At 45.8% G+C, this 21,638-nt stretch overlaps 1 protein-coding gene across 1 annotated transcript in view; it reads right to left on the bottom strand.

The window, feature by feature from the left end:
* LOC126109842 (uncharacterized) overlaps nt 1–21,638 on the bottom strand; it is a 56,243-nt gene that overhangs the window by 25,564 nt on the left and 9,041 nt on the right. The window lies entirely within an intron of this gene.

A 21,638-nucleotide genomic window follows, 5' to 3' on the forward strand; every position in this document is an offset into this window, starting at 1 on the left:
AGAGGGCGATGGGGGATTTCGATCCCGAGAAAAACACACACACACGCAGTATACACTGTCAAAAATGAACACATGAAACGTTTGCGCAACCTGCTAACAAATAATTTACATTTATTGCACATAGTGCCAGAATTGACTAAACGCATTCCAGCGAACTATTGCACCAGTTGTGTAGTACTAAACGTAGAAGGTAGTCAGTGCCATCAACAGAATGTTTTCAAGTTACGATCATTATCTTGTGAGAATAGATTATGAACGTAAAATCAACCAGAAACATACTATGGAGCGGCGACATTAAAGAAGCACGCTGCTAGTTTGTTGTCTATTCCAAGCCACTGACAACCGAAAGAAAAACCGTTTCAGTTACCGTAGGGATTTTGACTACGGGTGGTTGTGAACGAAATGACTGTCGCAGAAACTGCAAAACACGAGAAACTGCGAGCAGTTCATATATGCTGACATGTCTAATAAAAACAGAAGAACCTTAACGACCTCAAAGAACGCAAACATGACACATTTTCCCAACTACCTATGAGCACATCGCTAGTAATCACGATTCAGTTACAGAAGTTGAGTATCTCTTACCTTTTCGCCGAGATAATTTTTCGCTGGACGCTCGAAACCCAAAATAAAAGCTTCTCTCGTAGAACTCTGGTATAGAATACTGGAAGCTTCAGATTCGCCTCGTATGTAACTGTCGGAGACAGAGCAGACAACACAAGTGTCGCGAAGGTACAGGTTCTCGTATACATAGGCCGTTCAAAGCACAATTATTCGTCGCGGGAAAACGCTCAGAGAGTAAATAATACGTGGCGGGAAAAACAATCTCGTAGCGAACGCGACTGAAAGTTGCGCATCAGGCGTACAGAATTTTGACATAAACTAAAAATAAAATTTATTAACTGAAGTAATGTACTGTTTTACAAATAGCAAAGTCGATTGCCCTAGCCCTCTGTCAAAATGTATCTTTACAGAAATAATCACCCAAATTTTTCCAGCCAATGATATGACACTATTTATAAAGGTCAAAGGTTCGACATTCAAACTTGTGGGACTCAGCGCTGCAGCCTGAAGTTTTTAGCCGACAGTTTGTCATACAGATAGCTAAACATGCTGGCAAAAGAATCGTGAATGTTACTTTTTCTTTCTTCGTTACAGATCTGCGTATTAAAGAAATAAACTTCTGTTTGCTTATTCGCATAAAAATCAATATTTACACGTGGTTCGTGTGGATCTGGAACATTCATGATTTATTCCTATTTGGTATGTGGTTTTTAAAAGTAGTCTCACGACAAGAGTTTTTATCAGGAATTAGAAAATGTGTCAAAGACAAAAGAGAGCACTCAGCAGTCCATATCATTCATAATCGGCATTTGTTTATCGAGTGGGACCTCAATAAGTTTAAATAACGCAGTGAACGTCTTACTAAGGGCTCACATTAATTTCTTGGTTCAAACGATTCAAATGGCTCTGAGCATTATGGGACTTAATATCTGAGGTCATCAGTCCCCTAGAACTTAGAACTACTTAAACCTAACTAACCTAAGGACATCACACACATCCATGTCCGAGACAGGATACCAACCTGAGACCGTAGCGGTTGCGCGGTTCCAGATGTAGCGCCTAGAACCGCTCGGCCACTCCGGCCGGCTTAATTTCTTGTCTACAATGTTCAGAGCATGGGCTGTGTTGTAGTTAGCCAACATCAACGAGAACGACAAATATCCCACCTCTACGGAAAGTTGTATTTATGCAAGGTCCGATCAAAAAGTTTACGTTTGTAGGGGTTACTGCAGCGTATATACAACGTAGCGCAACTCCGATGCGGGTATATAAGCACCGACATGCAGGCGAGGGACTGGGGTGATATTCGTGTCTTACCGACGTGCGTGTGGTAAATGCCGAAACGTGTAATATGACGTCGTTATCATCAAATGCGTCCAAACAGGAACAATGTGCTGTTATTCTTTTCTTCGTTACCGAAGGACAATCAACGGTAGACATCCATCGGGGAATGAAAAAAATCTATGGGAAAGCACATCTATCGAAAACTACTGTTGTCGAATGGTACAAGTTCCATGCGGGTCGCGATTCGACGCAAGATAACGGTCGATCTGCGAGGCCGGACTCATTTCAAGGAACGGGGCGTCTACTTGACGGGGAACCGGTAACTGCGCATTACATTGGGTACGATTTGTCTCCGTTTGGCTGTTCTGCAATGGCAGGCAGAGAGAGCAGTGTACAGGCCATTTTCAGAAAGAAATATTATCGATCCAAGCCACAAACTCAACCTTGTGGGAAAAGATGCAAACGCAGTGCCAGAAATTACGAACACTGTTGTCATTGTAAACGACGCTCCAAATTCTTTTTAGAAAATCGACTACGCGCTGGAAATGTTCTTCCAATTTATCACGAATTTGTGAGACGAGATGATCTGAAAAATATAAAACCATCAAACTATTTTCTCATCATTTCCCAGATGCTGCGAGAGCTCTACAGAAATTGTCTACAGACAGAAATTTATGCAACGAGAATATCTACGTATCAGTTGAATTCAAAACCAGTGCTCATCTTACCTTTACATACAATAACCAAGAACTCAGCAGTTTTGAAACTACACGACAGGCCATAAAAATTGCTACAACAGGAAGAAATGCAGATGATAAACGGGTATACATTGGACAAATACATTATACTAGAACTGACATGTGATTAAATTTCCACACAATTTGGGTGCATAGATCCTGAGAAATCAGTACCCAGAACAACCACCTCTGGCCGTAATAACGGCCTTAATACGCCTGGGCATTGAGTGAAACAGAGCTTGGATGGCGTGTACAGGTACAGCTGCCCATGCATCTTCAACACGAAACCACAGTTCATCAAGAGTAGTGACGCGTATTGTGACGAGCCAGTTGCTCGGTCACCATTCTCCATACGTTTTCAATTGGTGAGAGAAGATGGAGAATGTGCTGGCTAGGGCAGCAGTCGAACATTTTCTATAGCCAGAAAGGCCCGTACAGGACCTGCAACATGCGGTCGTGCATTATCCTCCTGAAATGTAGGGTTTTGCAGGGACCGAATGAAGGGTAGAGCCACGGGACGTAACACATCTGAAATGTAACGTCCACTGTTCAAAGTGCCGTCAGTGGGAACAAGAGCTGACCGAAACGTGTAACTGATGGCACCCCATACCATCACGCCGGGTGATACGCCAGTATGGCGATGAAGAATACACGCTTCCAATGTGCATTCACCGCGATGTCGCCAAACACGGACGCGACCATCATGATGCTGTAAACAGAACCTGGATTCATCCGAAAAAATGACTTTTGGCCATTCGTGCACCCACGTTCGTCGTTGAATACACCATCGCATGCGCTCCTGTCTGTGATGCAGCGTCAAGGGTAACCGCAACCACTGTCTCCGAGCTGATAGTCCGTGCTGCTGCAAACGTCGTCGAACTGTTCGTGCAGATGGTTGTCGTATTGCAAACGTCCCCATCTGCTGACTCAGGGATCGAGACGTAGCTGCACGATCCGTTACAGCCATGCGGATAAGATGCCTGTCAATTCGACTGCTAGTGATACGAGGCCGTTGGGATCCAGCACGGCGTCCCGTATTACGCTCCTGAACCCACCGATTCCATATTCTGCTAACAGTCATTGGATCTCGACCAACACGAGCAACAATGTCGCGATACGATAAACCGCAATCGCGATAGGCTACAATCCGACCTTTATCAAAATCGGAAAGGTGATGGAATGCATTTCTCCTCCTTAGACGAGGCATCACAACAACGTTTCACGAGGCAACGCCGGTCAACTGCTGTTTGTGTATGAGAAATCGGTTGGAAACTTTCCTCAAGTCAGCACGTTGTAGGTGTCGCCACCGGCGCCAACCTTATGTGAATGCTCTGAATAGCTAATGATTTGCATATCACAGCATCTTCTTCGTGACGGTTAAATTTCGCGTCTGTAGCACGTCATCTTCGTGGTGTAGCAATTTTAATGGCCTGTAGTGTAGTAGTTCATTCGATATTGCAGCTCCTAAATTATTCTGAATTACGATTCAATGTTCCTTCGGACATGCACTGCAGCGACTACAGAAGTTATGAAATACGTAGAATGTAGTCGCATTTGTGAATATGGGTAACCATCAGCTGTATAATGGAATGATGACCATGAAAATTTGTGCTGTACCGGGACTCGAACCCGGATTTCCCTATGAACGCGAGCGGTGGCCTCACCTCAATGTTTTTTTTTTTTTTTTTTTTCTTGTTGTTCGTAGTTGATCGTTGTGTTTGGTCGTTGCGGACGTCGCATGACATCCGTTCAAGTTCGTTGTTGATCCTTTCACTCGCTCAGTGTTTTATTACAAAGGCCAACCAGCGCTCTGACCGAACACGCTGAGCTACCGTACCGGCTGTACCATTTGCCTATCTGTGCAAGACTCACAGCCAGGCCCAAACTTCCATGTCACCAACCGTCTGTCTACAACATCTACTCGTACATCCATTATGTATAGTTCCGTACAGGGAAGACATTTTACTTGAAAGGTGTTTGCCCAGGATCAGCGGACAACTATACTGCGGGGCCTGTGTTACTCAGAATAGGCGGAGAGTCATCGTCAGACGTAGACGTATTTTCGGGTGTGCCCTAGGGGAGTGAGTTGGGACACTTGCTGCTCATGTTGTGTATTAATGACCTTGCATATAATATTAATGGTAACACGGAGCTTTTTGCAGATGATGCAGTTTTGTATAACAAAATACTATCTGAAAGAAGCTGCATGAATATTCAGTCAGATCTTGATAAGATTTCAACGTGGTGCAGAGATTGGCAACTTGCTTTAAATGTTCAGAAATGTAAAATTGTGCACCACACAAAACATTAAAAAAAAAAACGTAGTATCCTATGACTGTAATATCAGTGAGTCACTCTTGGAATCAGTCAACTCATACAAATACCTGGACGTAACACTTTGTAGGGACATGAACTGGAATGATCGCATAGACTCAGTCGTGGGTAAAGCAGATGGTAAAGTTCAGTTTATGGGTAGAATACTAGGGAAGTACAATCAGTCTATAAAGGAGATTGCTTACACATCACTCGTGCGACTGGCCTGCGAATATTGCCCATGCTTGTGGGATTCGTTCCAAACGGGCTAAGAGTGGATATTGAACGTACACAGAGAAGGGCAGCACGAAACATCACAGGTTTGTTTAACCATGGGAGAGTGTCACAGAGATACTGAAGGAATGAACTGGAAGACTCTCGAAAATAGACATAAACTACCCCGAGAGTGCCTATTAACAAACTTTCAAGAGACGGCTTTAAATGATGACTCTAGGAATATACTACAGTCCCCTACGCTTCGCTGACATAGGGATCGGGAAGATAAGATTAGAGTAATTACTGCACACACAGAGGCATTCAAACAGTCATTCTTCCCGCACTTCATACGTAAATGGAACAGGAAGAAAGCCTAGTAACTGGTGCAATGGGGCATACCCTCTGCAACTCACGGTGGTTTGAAGAGTATAGATGTAGATGTATAGGGAAACAATTATTGAACTATATGAAAAAAACGTAAATTAGTTGCAAACTACGGCGTGGACAAACTTTATTCAACACGTAAAATGATTTACGCTACGACATGTTCGATATGCCTGCCATGATTGGCGATGGTGTGGCGCAGACGAATATCGAAAATTCTGCATGACCCACTAAAGTGTCAGAACATCGATTCTGTCGATGACCTGCTGAATGGCTGTGGTTTTGGAGTTATTGCTGTACACCTTGTCTTTAATATAGCCCCACAAAAAGGAGTCGCGTGTTTTCAGATCCAGAGAATATGAAGGTACGGGATACTCGTCAGGAAAAAGGTGAAGGGGAGACAGTTGAAATTTGGACACCATCGTAGTTGATATTTTACAGTTTCCAACCTGGAACATTTCAAAGCAGTTTTAACAGATTTCAGCGCTTTGTTTTCCAGAATTAATCGACATACTGAGTTTTGCGTATCATGGCAGATAAATTTAGATAAGAGGACTTCCTGACATAGTGGCGTTCGAAATACTCGTTGAAACTGCTAGGTACATCGTGTTGTGTGACCGATTGTAGGCGAAAATTGCCCGCGACATTGCCGGTGATGTATCTCTCGTGTGTGGGTCGCTTAATGGACTCATCGCTGAGGAAACATCTTGTTGTGTTAGATCTACAGCGTAAGAGGTCAGGTATAAGTGATGCTCACTGTTATAAACTACGTATAACCGAAATGAAATACATCATTGAGCAATGCCGACTATGGCATCTGACCTATGGCGCACAGTATGATCTGAATGCAAAAGGAATCACATATCACCAGCTCGTCTTCTAGCTATAGCTACCAGAAACCGAGGAAATGTGGCAGCACTGTACTGGTATTAAGGAAACGAACTGGAGTGGCACAAAGGCGATAAGGCACGCCCACCTTATTTAACGATACGTAAGCAGAAAAAACCACTTCGAAAGGCATTTCGTTCCCTGAATTAGGCAGCTATGATTTAAAAAGAAAATTAGCGTTCTGTCGTTAACAGACGATAAATTCTCGCTTCCGAGTTCACCTGTCAGCTTCGAGGAATGACGTCATACCTAAGTCAAAGTAGCTACTTAACCAGGGAACCTCCCCGTCACATCCCCCTCAGATCTAGTGGTAAGAGGGCCCAGTGCACAGCCCGTTCAAAACTGGACACACATGGAGTATGAAAACAGGAAGAAAATTTACTGAACTGTGAGAAACAAGAAGCGAAACAGAAACAGTGGATGGTGTTCCAGCGTAACGACAAGCGTTGCCACGACTATCGAGAACGGAGGAGCAGAGAGGGCTGTGAGAGGACGTCAGCCAATAGAACGCAGACGAACGTATCTCTAGGACGACACTGAGACAGCACCGGCCTCTTGTAAGTAGGGTGTTTAGGTTTTTATGTTGGTAACGCCACGTAACGCTCTGTATGAAAATCACTGACTGTGCTCTGTGCAGTCTGTGGCTGGTTTCCATTGTTGGAATATTTGCTATTGTAGTGTTGGGCAGTTGAATGTGAACAGTGCGTAGCGTTGCGCAGTTGGAGGTGAGCCGCCAGCATTGGTGGATGTGGGGGGAGAGATGGCAGAATTTTGAGAGCGGACGATCTGGACGTGTGTCCATCAGAAAGAGTAAATTTATAATACTGGATATCATGAACTGATTATATATATATATACACTCCTGGAAATGGAAAAAAGAACACATTGACACCGGAGTGTCAGACCCACCATACTTGCTCCGGACACTGCGAGAGGGCTGTACAAGCAATGATCACACGCACGGCACAGCGGACACACCAGGAACCGCGGTGTTGGCCGTCGAATGGCGCTAGCTGCGCAGCATTTGTGCACCGCCGCCGTCAGTGTCAGCCAGTTTGCCGTGGCATACGGAGCTCCATCGCAGTCTTTAACACTGGTAGCATGCCGCGACAGCGTGGACGTGAACCGTATGTGCAGTTGACGGACTTTGAGCGAGGGCGTATAGTGGGCATGCGGGAGGCCGGGCGGACGTACCGCCGAATTGCTCAACACGTGGGGCGTGAGGTCTCCACAGTACATCGATGTTGTCGCCAGTGGTCGGCGGAAGGTGCACGTGCCCGTCGACCTGGGACCGGACCGCAGCGACGCACGGATGCACGCCAAGACCGTAGGATCCTACGCAGTGCCGTAGGGGACCGCACCGCCACTTCCCAGCAAATTAGGGACACTGTTGCTCCTGGGGTATCGGCGAGGACCATTCGCAACCGTCTCCATGAAGCTGGGCTACGGTCCCGCACACCGTTAGGCCGTCTTCCGCTCACGCCCCAACATCGTGCAGCCCGCCTCCAGTGGTGTCGCGACAGGCGTGAATTGAGGGACGAATGGAGACGTGTCGTCTTCAGCGATGAGAGTCGCTTCTGCCTTGGTGCCAATGATGGTCGTATGCGTGTTTGGCGCCGTGCAGGTGAGCGCCACAATCAGGACTGCATACGACCGAGGCACACAAGGCCAACACCTGGCATCATGGTGTGGGGAGCGATCTCCTACACTGGCCGTACACCACTGGTGATTGTCGAGGGGACACTGAATAGTGCACGGTACATCCAAACCGTCATCGAACCCATCGTTCTACCATTCCTAGACCGGCAAGGGAACTTGCTGCTCCAACAGGACAATGCACATCCGCATGTATCCCGTGCCACCCAACGTGCTCTAGAAGGTGTAAGTCAACTACCCTGGCCAGCAAGATCTCCGGATCTGTCCCCCATTGAGCATGTTTGGGACTGGATGAAGCGTCGTCTCACGCGGTCTGCACGTCCAGCACGAACGCTGGTCCAACTGAGGCGCCAGGTGGAAATGGCATGGCAAGCCGTTCCACAGGACTACATCCAGCATCTCTACGATCGTCTCCATGGGAGAATAGCAGCCTGCATTGCTGCGAAACGTGGATATACACTGTACTAGTGCCGACATTGTGCATGCTCTGTTGCCTGTGTCTATGTGCCTGTGGTTCTGTCAGTGTGATCATGTGACGTATCTGACCCCAGGTATGTGTCAATAAAGTTTCCCCTTCCTGGGACAATGAATTCACGGTGTTCTTATTTCAATTTCCAGGAGTGTATATATATATATATATATATATATATATATATATGTGTGTGTGTGTGTGTGTGTGTGTGTGTGTGTGTGTGATGACTTTTGAACATTATTAAGGTAAATACATTGTTTGTTCTCTATCAAAATCTTCCATTTGCTAAGTATGCCTATCAGTAGTTAGTGCCTTCAGTAGTTTGAATCTTTTATTTAGCTGGCAGTATTGGCGCTCGCTGTATTGCAGTAGTTCGAGTAACGAAGATTTTTGTGAGGTAAGTGATTCATGAAAGATATAGGTTATTGTTAGTCAGGGCCATTTTTTGTAGGGATTATTGAAAGTCAGATTGCGTTGCGCTAAAATATATTGTATGTGAGTTTAGTGATGATCAGAATAAGTAAAGAGATAAATGTCTGAGTACGTTCAGTTTTGCTCATCTGTTTGAAAATCAAATAACTTAAGGGGTTAACCAGTACAGTAATTAATAAATTTTTCTAAGGGGATGTTTCATACTCTGTACGGAGAGGATGTGAGTGCCGCGCCGCCTAGCCGCGGTGGAGTGGAAGATGGGGCGTCATACAAATGCTAGTGTTTTGATTTGCTCGCATTGAAATTATATATACCAAAGGACATTGATTATTTGCATGTCGTCATTTGCTTGCGACACACCTTTGTAAATACGCAAACTATTGTCAATTTAACTTACTGTATAAACTCCATTACTACGTTTTCCTTGAATTGTTGTCTAGCGATCAGAGTAAACAGCTTCCTGGGCATCGTGGCCAGACACAATAAATGGTCCAAGCTTAACAAGTGCAACACAAAGGAGCGTGGACGAGCAATCGCCTCGTGGTTAAAGTCGGCACGGTAGTTCAGCGTGTTCGGTTAGAGGGTTAGCTGCCCTGTGCAATAAAAATGGCTATGTGAATGTATCGACAATGGGTGTCATGGGACATTCACTCTATACAAATGGAACGAATAATAACGGACAAAATGAGATAAAAAAGGACGACATGATGTCAAACACCCTCCGCCCCCCCTCCGCTCCCCCCCCCCCTCGCTCCTCCCCCCTCCCCCCCCCCCACCGGACACAAACTTTTTTTGTTAAGCTGCTCACCTTATTCAAATTTATGTCTGTATAATGGCACAACGTCCATTTGCAACAGCGAGGTGTAAGGAAGGGTCCTATAATTACAGTTGATGCTGCCTAACTACACTCCTGGAAATTGAAATAAGAACACCGTGAATTCATTGTCCCAGGAAGGGGGAACTTTATTGACACATTCCTGGGGTCAGATACATCACATGATCACACTGACAGAACCACAGGCACATAGACACAGGCAACAGAGCATGCACAATGTCGGCACTAGTACAGTGTATATCCACCTTTCGCAGCAATGCACGCTGCTATTCTCCCATGGAGACGATCGTAGAGATGCTGGTTGTAGTCCTGTGGAACGGCTTGCCATGCCATTTCCACCTGGCGCCTCAGTTGGACCAGCGTTCGTGCTGGACGTGCAGACCGCGTGAGACGACGCTTCATCCAGTCCCAAACATGCTCAATGGGGGACAGATCCGGAGATCTTGCTGGCCAGGGTAGTTGACTTACACCTTCTAGAGCACGTTGGGTGGCACGGGATACATGCGGACGTGCATTGTCCTGTTGGAACAGCAAGTTCCCTTGCCGGTCTAGGAATGGTAGAACAATGGGTTCGATGACGGTTTGGATGTACCGTGCACTATTCAGTGTCCCCTCGACGATCACCAGTGGTGTACGGCCAGTGTAGGAGATCGCTCCCCACACCATGATGCCGGGTGTTGGCCCTGTGTGCCTCGGTCGTATGCAGTCCTGATTGTGGCGCTCACCTGCACGGCGCCAAACACGCATACGACCATCATTGGCACCAAGGCAGAAGCGACTCTCATCGCTGAAGACGACACGTCTCCATTCGTCCCTCAATTCACGCCTGTCGCGACACCACTGGAGGCGGGCTGCACGATGTTGGGGCGTGAGCAGAAGACGGCCTAACGGTGTGCGGGACCGTAGCCCAGCTTCATGGAGACGGTTGCGAATGGTCCTCGCCGATACCCCAGGAGCAACAGTGTCCCTAATTTGCTGGGAAGTGGCGGTGCGGTCCCCTACGGCACTGCGTAGGATCCTACGGTCTTGGCGTGCATCCGTGCGTCGCTGCGGTCCGGTCCCAGGTCGACGGGCACGTGCACCTTCCGCCGACCACTGGCGACAACATCGATGTTCTGTGGAGACCTCACGCCCCACGTGTTGAGCAATTCGGCGGTACGTCCACCCGGCCTCCCGCATGCCCACAATACGCCCTCGCTCAAAGTCCGTCAACTGCGCATGCGGTTCACGTCCACGCTGTCGCGGCATGCTACCAGTGTTAAAGACTGCGATGGAGCTCCGTATGCCACGGCAAACTGGCTGACACTGACGGCGGCGGTGCACAAATGCTGCGCAGCTAGCGCCATTCGACGGCCAACACTGCGGTTCCTGGTGTGTCCGCTGTGCCGTGCGTGTGATCATTGCTTGTACAGCCCTCTCGCAGTGTCCGGAGCAAGTATGGTGGGTCTGACACACCGGTGTCAATGTGTTCTTTTTTCCATTTCCAGGAGTGTACTTTATTAGCAGCCGAAAGGAAGTGGCTTTCAACCTCGCAGCGGACATCAGAGAAAGGCGACTAAATTTCCACGGCCACGTCAGCAGACTCCCACAGACCAGACGCACCAACAGAATACTCAAGATACAACAGAGGCTCAAAACCACTACAAAAAAATTGATCTGGAAGAAGCACAGGTAGATTCAGCGGACATCACAGACAAAAGCGTCTGTAGACACACAATACACAATTGCGAAGTAATGTCAGAGAAGACAGCGCCTAAACCCGCAAGACCGAAGTGGACCGAAGAAAGGAAGAGGGCCTTTAGCGAACGAATGGAAAAATACTGGAAGAACAGGAGGAACTATTAGTCACACATGCTTCGCGTGGTCAGATAAAGGCCTGTGAAATGTGTAATAATAATAATAATGAAAAATATTAAACTATTTTAATAGGATATATGGGATGTTAAAAAAATTACACCTATGAGACTAGTGGTTTCCCTACAAATTTGATTTTCACAAATATCTGTTTTCCCCTAAACTTTGCATACGTGCTTTGGCCCCTTCTGGTTTTCAGTGCCTGAATTATTGTCATAGTTAACGCTAGTAAGTGAAAGAACCACAGACTACCTTTACAGTTGACTGCAGCATCACGCATAGTAAACACATGGTATTATGGAATAGCGACAGTTCTTAATAACAAGTATTGAATCTTGGAGGGGGGGGGAGGGGCGGGTTTTGAAAGGGCACAAACTAAAATCTAACAAAATGGTCCAAATGGCTCTGAGCACTATGGAACTTAAGAGCTGAGGTCATCAGTCCCCTGGAACTTAGAACTACTTAAACCTAACTAACCTAAGGACATCACACACATCCATGCCCGAGGCAGGATTCGAACCTGTGACCGTAGCGGTCGCGCAGTGCCAGACTGAAGCGCCTAGAAACGCTCGGCCACAAAATCTAACACAACAACCGCAAAATGAAAGAAATGGTAACTCATAGGAAACGTAAGCCGGACATTAGCGGGAAATGGGAGAAAGCAACACAAAATTTCTAAAAGAAAAGTCTCTACACAAGTAACGAAAAAATAACAAATCTTGGAATCGATAACCAGATGTGAGTTGTATAGGTCAATTCTAGTTGTCGATTCCAATGTTTGCTATTTATGGCGTCTCTGCAGTAGTATAGGAAGCGATACCATACAGGTAAATCCTAAAGGGATTAGGGGCCCACGCCTAATGAAAATGACGTAATAAAGGAACGGGAAGTCGACAATTTGAGCGGTACCACACATGAAAATTCTAAAAGAATGCACTGTAGGATTATGCAGTGTTTCGTTATATGATTTCTGTTTTGGTGTTACTTTCTATGCTACTGTTGTTGCTGTAGCTGTGTGCTGTGCATTCTTAGAGAATTGCCCTGTATGGTATCACTCTAATTGTTGATTCCGTGTACCGTTATAGTTCATGATTTTTATTGACTGTTAATTATTTCGTCAAAGATTTAACTTTTTCGTATTACTCGCTATGCTTCTGGAAGAACGAGAAACATAACTAACGTTCGAATCGACAACTAGACTTGACCTACGGTATATAGAGGCAAAAAGTAAATAATCCTAAATAAAATAACAACAAAGAATGAAAAATCACGAATAAAAACGAACCGTGATATGAAGAATTAGAATTGACCTGTATAACTGTCCTCTTAAGTTGCTGCCTAATCTCACACTCGGCAATCGTGGCACATTCGGGAAAAAACAGCCAAATATATGTGAGAAGCAAGATTATATGTACCGATAATTGCAGAGAGTCTCACACACAGAAATGTCAGCTGTGCTCGTAAGTATCTGGCCAACCCTGCACTCGGAAATGGTGCCATATCCGGAAAAAAGTAGTCACATATATTTACGAGAAATAAAATTATAAATACAATTGCTACTTGATTCACGAGCAGCAACTTAAGCTTTGCACTTAGCTTCCTGCCTAACAACAACCTGAGAAATCGCGATATATTTTTGTAATAAACAGCATCGTTTACGTCAGTTACGAACATAACCACAGATAAAATTTAATGACAGCCACTTCTATCCTTCGCATCGTAAACTCATGGCGTCCTTCGATCGGGAATCGGACACTAGATTTGACTAAAAATAGAACTTAATGCCTGAGATTCATCTAAAATACGTTAGAAAGTATTATAAAACATATTATATCATACGATAGGGCCACGGAAAACGTGTGTTTCACGCCAGCACAACGATGTACTAAACTTGTCGAATGTTATCTACACGAGCGAATACAACAAGTAATTGGCATGGACATCTTTGCAGGACCGTGTATAATTTGTAGTATTCCGATCTTACTCTTATTACAAAATTTGTGGAGTTAATGGTTCTCCAACACAAGATGCTTTGGACAAACCGTGATTTGCAAAATTAAATTACCTCGAATATAACTGCTGCGTTGAAGATCTCCATATTCATTCAACATACGTGACGTGAGAATTAATGTTATGCGTCAGCAGAAAGGTGCAATCGGTTTAACGCCTGTGTTACGGCTGCCAGGGATAGGCGGAAATCACATGCTGGTTAATGACTTACCAGAGAACGCCGCCGTTGCCCGTGCCCGTACTTCATTTCACGATTTCTTAAGGTTCTGCTGAATGTGGACAGGACCATTCACGTTGCTCGCCATTCGACTCGAATCAAACTGTTGCTAAGAAACGACACGGGACGTCGAAGAGACCCCTGTATTGTTGAAAATTGCGTCACGTCGCGATTGCTGTTGTTTACTGCAAGAGGGTATGTAGACAATTATCGCCGTATAATTAAAGGAACTGTACACCGGTCATAATAGGAGCGTAAATAGGCTGTAGTGTCCGGGGCAATTCCGCCGAGAAAAACATCCTCACACCCTTACTTCCGGCGGTACCTCGTCTAATACACACCGAAGATCGAAAGAAGCTGATACACATGCCTAATATTGTGTAGGACCCCGCGAGAATGCAGAAGTGCCGCAACACGACGTGGCGTGGACTCGACAAATGTCTGAAGTAGTGACGGAGGAAATTGACACCATGAATCCTGCAGGGCTGTCCATAAGTCCGTAAGAGTACGAGAGGATGGAGATCTCTTCTGAACAGCCAGAAACGCTTAATAATGTTCATGACTGGAGAGTTTGGTGGCCAGCGGAAGTGTTTAAAGTCAGAAGAGTGTTCCTGGAGCCGCTCTGTAGCAATTCTGGACGTGTGGGGTGTCGCATTGTCCTGCTGGAATTGGCGAAGTCCGTCAGAATGCACAGAGGACATGAATGCATGCAGGTGATCAGGCAGGATGCTTACGTGCGTGTCACCTGCCAGAGTCGTATCTAGACGTATCAGAGGCCCCATAGCACTCCAACTGTACACGCCCCATACCATTACAGAGCCTCCACCAGCTTGAATAGTCCCCTGTTGACATGCAGGGTCTATGGATTCATGAGGTCGTCTCCATACCCATACACGTCCATCCACTCGATACAGTGCAGGTGTACTCTATATTAAGCTACTGGAGCAAGAGCCGAAATCGAACTCCAGAAGAGGGATGTGCCCAATACTGGTGATCAAAGGAGTCATCGAAGAAGGAGGCCTAGGATGGGCGGCCACACATGGCAGACAGATGTCACAGGTATCTGCTGAGGAGGAAGTTATGGTGGTAGGACAGTGGTAGTTCAGCAGCTTCAGCATACAGACTCGCCACTGGGCTGGGCTGGGCCTGAATCCTCGCACAAACGAAAAAATGGCTGACATCGAAATAAGTGTCCAAGGAATAGAAAAGCAACTGGAATCACTAAAGAGAGGAAAGTCTACTGGACCTGACGGAATACCAATTCGATTCTACTCAGAGTACGAGAAAGAACTTGCCCCCTTCTAACAGCCGTGCACCGCAAGTCTCTAGAGGAACGGAAGGTTCCAAATGATTGGAAAAGAGCACAGGTAGTCCCGGTCTTCAAGAAGGGTCGTCTAGCAGATGCGCAAAACTATAGACGTATATCTCTGACGTCGATCTGTTGTATAATTTTAGAACATGTTTTTTGCTCGCGTATCATGTCGTTTCTGGAAACCCAGAATCTACTCTGTAGGAATCAACATGGATTCCGGAAACAGCGATCGTGTGAGACCCAACTCGCTTTGTTTGTTCATGAGACCCAGAAAATATTAGATACAGGCTCCCAGGTAGATGCTATTTTCCTTGACTTCCGGAAGGCGTTCGATACAGTTCCGCACTGTAGCCTGATAAACAAAGTAAGAGCCTACGGAATATCAGATCAGCTGTGTGGCCGGATTGAAGAGTTTTTAGCAAACAGAACACAGCTTGTTGTTCTCAATGGAGAGACGTCTACAGGCGTTAAAGTAACCTCTGGCGTGCCACAGCGGAGTGTGATGGGACCATTGCTTTTCACAATGTATATAAATGACCTAGTAGATAGTGTCGGAAGTTCCATGCGGCTTTTCGCGGATGATGCTGTAGTATACAGAGAACTTGCAGCATTAGGAAATTGTAGCGAAATGTAGGAAGATCTGCAGCAGATAGGCACTTGGTGCAGGGAGTGGCAACTGACCTTTAACATAGACAAATGTAATGTATTTCGAATACATAGAAAGAAGGATCCTTTATTGTATGATTATACGATAGCGGAACAAACACTGGTAGCAGTTACTTCTGTAAAATATCTGGGAGTATGCGTGCGGAACGATTTGAAGTGGAATGATCATATAAAATTAATTGTTGGTAAGACGGGTACCAGGTTGGGATTCATTGGGAGAGTCCTTCGGAAATGTAGTCCATCAACAAAGCAGGTGGCTTACAAAACACTCGTTCGACCTATACTTGAGTATTGCTCATCAGTGTGGGATCCGTACCGGATCGGGTTGACGGAGGAGGTGCAAAAGATCCAAAGAAGAGCGGCGCGTTTCGTCACAGGGTTATTTGGTAAGCGTTATAGCGTTACGGAGATGTTTAGCAAACTCGAGTGGCAGACTCTGCAAGAGAGAGGCTCTGCATCGCGGTGTAGCTTGCTGTCCAGGTTTCGAGAGGGTGCGTTTCTGGATTAGGTATGGAATATATTGCTTCCCCCTACTTATACCTCCCGAGGAGATCACGAATGTGAAATCAGAGAGATTGGAGCGCGCACGGAGGCTTTCCGGCAGTCGTTCTTCCCGCGAACCATACGCGACTGGAACGGGAAAGGGACGTAATGACAGTGGCACGTAAAGCGCCCACCGCCACACACCGTTGGGTGGCTTGCGGAGTATAAATGTAGATTTAGATGTGTAAAAGGTGACCATGGCCAAGCGCACTCCACGATTGTGGGCAGTATTGAGAGGACATAAGAAGGACGGACCTGCAGATGCATGAACAAAACACCCATACTCTAGTTTCGAGCGGATAAGGGACCAGTCCAAAGGGGGGAGGGTGGCTCAATCTGCTCCCCAGGAAATACCACTGAGGACACGAAGGACGTTGAGGGACTGCATACAGTGGGCTGCCAGGTAAGGCATGTGGGAGGACCAAGAAAGTGTCCTATCGAGAATGAGTCCCATTCATTTCGTAGTTTCAACGAACGGAAGATCAACAGGCCCAAGATCTGAAGAGAGTGGAAGAAACCAATTGCGCCCCCAAAAATTTATACAAACGGTTTTGTATGTGGAAAAACGAAAGCCATTGTCGATGCTCCATGAGTAAAGACGATCGAGACAGCGCTGAAGACACCGCTCAATGAGACAGGTCCGTGGAGAAATCCAATAAATGGCAAAATTTTCAACGAAAAGGAAGCCGGAGATGCCATTATAGAATTAAGGGGGGTAGGACGTCAAACGGGCCGACTTGGAGCAGGAAAGGCATCACAGAACATTTTAATTTCCAGTGTCTATACTTTTACAAATAAATTCGTAAGACTTTCTCAGCATCACCAGGAAGGATTCAAGATTCACACTCATTGCAGTGGAAGTTCGAAAACATAACAAATTTTTTTTTTTACTTGTGAAATTTCATCATTTTTTACACTTACTAATGGCTGCATTTGTTGCTATAGGTACACTTTTCTTCATGAGTTAGAGAGATTCTTCGATGAATTTTCCACAGCATATATACCATACTTGCAGGTGTATGAAACTCTAGCATTTATTAAATTTATGAAAAAACGAATGAGCCGTTGTATTTTAAACATCATGTTTAGAAAAAACACAAATTTTATAGTTAATTACCTCAAATTTTACCATAGTTTTTAATATATTTGGAAAATTCTAGAGTTTCATACACCTTTAAGTATTGTTTGCATGCTGTGCAAAATTCATCGAAGAATCTCTCTTACTTATGAAGAAAAGTGTACCTATAGCAACAAATGATGAAATTTCGCAAGTAAAAAAATTATTTCGTTATGTTTTCGAACATCCACTGCTAAGAGTGTGAATTCTGAATCCTTCCTGGTCATGCTGACAAAGTTTAATAAATTTATTTGTAGAAGTAGAGACAGTGGAAATTGAAATGTCCTGTGGTGCCTCTCCTGCTCCAAGTCGGACCGTTTGACGTCCTACCCCCCTTAACGGTGTCAGCAAAAAGAACGACGCTCAGGATGGAACCCTGAGACACATCGTTATGCTGGACAAAGGAGTCTGACAAAGCACAACTCCTTGCTATCAGTATTTTTAATAGTGCAGATATCTATACAGTGATGTTTTATGGTGGTTTTCCCAAGTTTTGGAAAGCGTTTTCAGCAGCATAAAATGAGTGATGACATTAAAAGACTTGTAACGCTAAGGTGCCAGGTTCCTTATATTCGATTTATTCCATACTGGCTTAATGATATTTATGTCACTGAACTGTTGTTCCTATAAACATGATATGTAATTCGGAATTTGTGTCGGACAGTGTTGCAATGTAGTGCTTAGGTACATCAGGCTACTACATCAGGCTACTGAAAACACACTGACGAAAAAAAAATGCAACACCAAAAAATAATTTATGTAGAGTAATGAAATTTCGGGAATACATTTGTCTTCATAACATATGTAAGTGATTTGCAAGCTCACATGGTAATGTAAGGTTTTTTTGTGATTTTAGGGCGCACAACTACAGTGGTCATTAGAGCCCAGACTAAGTTATGAATGCACTGCGAGGCACAATGTTAAAACAGCAGCTAAAAAGGACAACACTATAAAAGGCACATTAACAGGCAAGGGATTAAAAGAAAATAGCATAATCAAATGTCCTTAGACAGGTTTGTCAAGTGGATAAAATGAAGAACGCGAGCAGCTGCTCCTGGTTCATCCGCTAAAATGTCATCTGGAGTACGTGACAGGCCAAGATCAATGCGCAGTCTATTAAAATTCGGACAGGACGTTAAAATGTGTCTAACCGTCAGCAGTTGCCCACACGGGCAGAACGGCGCCGGCGCAGCCGTCAGCAGGTGGCGGTGGCTGAACCGGCAGTGTCCGATCCGTAACCGGGCAAAAACGACCTCCTCCCGCCGAGAAGGGCGTGAAGAGGTCGTCCGAGCCGCGGGGAGAGGCTTCGAGGCCCGAAGCTTGTTTTCAGTGAATGTAGACCAATCGGCCACAGCGATAAAATGCGCTGACAAATGACTCTGCTAAAATCTGATGAAGGCACACAACAAGAAGCTGTCCGAGGCTGGAGGACCGCAGCTTCGGCCGCGGCATCTGCAGCTTCGTTCCCAGGGATACCGACACGGCCGGCAACCCACATAAAGGTAACCGGAGAACCGTCGTGCGCCAGCTGCCGAAGAGAGCGTCGGATCCGGTGCACGAAAGGGTGAATCGGATACGGATCACTGAGGCTCTGGATGGCGCTCAGGGAATCGGAGCAGATGACATAAGCAGAATGTCGGCGGTGGCAGATGTAAAGAACAGCCTGGTAGAGGGCAAATAGCTGAGCTGTGAAGACAGAATAATGGCCACGGAGCCGGTATTTGAAACTGTGTGCCCCGAGAATAAAAGAACACCCGACACCGTCATCGGTCTTAGAGCCATCTGTATAAATGAAGATCGTATTAGTGAACTGCGAACGAAGTTTGACAAAGCGTGAGCGGTGTACCGAAGCTGGGGTAATGTAAGTGCGAGATGAGCCATTGCAAATGTGAAATGCTAGTACATTAACAACCAGTATATGCGCCAGAATATTGCATGCAAAACTGCACACTCACCTGCAGTATTTTGTGCAGGTGCCGGATGTCAGTTTGTGAGGTAGATTTCTATCCATGCCTGTTGCACTTTGTCGGTCAGTACAGAGACAATTAATGCTATTTGCAGGTAACGCTGAAATTGTTGTCCGATGGTGTCATTACAGACTGATCTGGTGATTGAGCAGGCCAAGGCAACATGTAGACGACCACCTCGGTTTACAATAACGGTATGCTGGCGAGCGTTATCCTATTGGAAAATACCTGCAATGCTGTTCAAGACTGGCAGTACAACAGGTCGAATCATCAGACTGGCATGCAGATTTGTTGTCAGAGTGCGTTAGATAACCACGAAAGTGTTCCTGCTGTCGTACGAAATCGCAGCCAAGATCATAGCGCCAGGTGAAGGTCCAGTGCGTGTAGCACGTAAATGGCTCGGTTGCAGGACTCAACTGGCTCCCTTCTGTCCAACACACGGCCGTCACTTGCACCGAGGCAGAACCGGCTTTCCTTGACGAACACAATACACCTCCACTCTGGCCTCCAATGAGCTCTCGGTTGACACCACTGAAGTCGAAAATGGCGGTGGTTTGGGGTCAGTGGAATAAACTACACAGCGCGTCTGGCTCGGACCTGTCCTGAAAGTAACCTCTTTGTAACAGTTCGTTGCGTCACTGAGGTGCCAACTGGTGCTCAGATTGCTGCTGCGGATGCAGCATGACGCACCGAAACCATACACTGAACACGATGGTCTTCGTTCTCGGTAGTGCCACGTGGCCGACTGGAGCACGGTCGCATTGGCACCTTACATTTTCATTGAGAGGAAAAAAAAAAAAAAAAAGGTTCAGATACCTGTGAGCACTATGGAACTTAACATCTGAGGTCATCAGTCCCCTAGAACTTAGATCTACTTAAACCTAACTAACCTAAGGACATCACACACATGCATGCCCGAGGCAGGATTCGAACCTGCGACGGTAGCGGTCGCCCGGTTCCAGACTGAGGCGCCTAGAGCCGCTCGGCCACAGCGGCCGGCTTACATTCTCGTCATCAACGCTGTTAGCAGTCGTGCGCAGTGCCTACATTCCGGCCAAGTATTTCTGCAGTGTCGTAGAAGTAACATCCAACTTCTCAAAGCCCAATTACACAACCTAGTTCAAATTCAGTGACGTGAGGTGTTGATAATGGCATCTTTGTTGCCTTAAAGTCAGTCTCGACTAACATCAACTCATCGCGTCCAGTCTCAAACGTTACAAACGCTCACGACCGTTACAGCTCGTATTTAAAGAAAAGCTAATTTGCTCTCTCACTGTGGCGTTATTATCGCCACTCTTAGACGACTGGCATGGAATTGGAGTAGATGTCATTTTTCAGATATAGAAACACGCCTACCGACAATCGTTTATGTCACACAACTCCATCTTGGTTGCGATTTTTTTTTCCGTCGGTGTGTTTAGCGATTTGAAGTTTGTGATACAGTAATTCTGTAATTTCGGTCATGTATTGATTGATTACGCAGACTTGAGTAAAGAGGAGTAGCTGCACAGAACAGAAAAAGATAGTTTATGACTTTGGCTGATGTAGGTTTGATCACCTCAGAAATTCTGTTGGAATATCATTACTGAATTATACACTACTGGCCATTAAAATTGCTACACCAAGTAGAAATGCAGATGATAAACGGGTATTCATTGGACAAATATATTATACTGCAACTGACATGTGATTACATTTTCACGAAATTTGGGTGCATAGATCCTGAGAAATCAGTACCCAGAACAACCACCTCTGGCCGTAATAACGGCCTTGAAACGCCTGGGCATTGAGTCAAACAGAGCTTGGATGGCGTGTACAGCTACAGCTGCCCATGGAGCTTCAACACGATACCACAGTTCATCAAGAGTAGTGACTGGCGTATTGTGACGAACCAGTTGCTCGGCCACCATTGACCAGACGTTTTCAATTCATGAGAGATCTAGAGAATGTGCTGGTCAGGGCAGCAGTTGAACATTTTCTGTATCCAGAAAGGCCCGTACAGGACCTGCGATACGCGGTCGAGCATTATCCTGCTGTAATGTAGGGTTTCGCAGGGATCGAATGAACGGTAGAGCCACGGGTCGTAACACATCTGAAATGTAATATCCACTGTTCAAAGTCCCGTCAATGCGAACAAGAGGTGACCGAGACGTGTAACCAATGGCACCCCA

This window comes from Schistocerca cancellata, chromosome 12 (assembly GCF_023864275.1).
Source record: "Schistocerca cancellata isolate TAMUIC-IGC-003103 chromosome 12, iqSchCanc2.1, whole genome shotgun sequence".
NCBI lineage: Eukaryota > Metazoa > Arthropoda > Insecta > Orthoptera > Acrididae > Schistocerca > Schistocerca cancellata.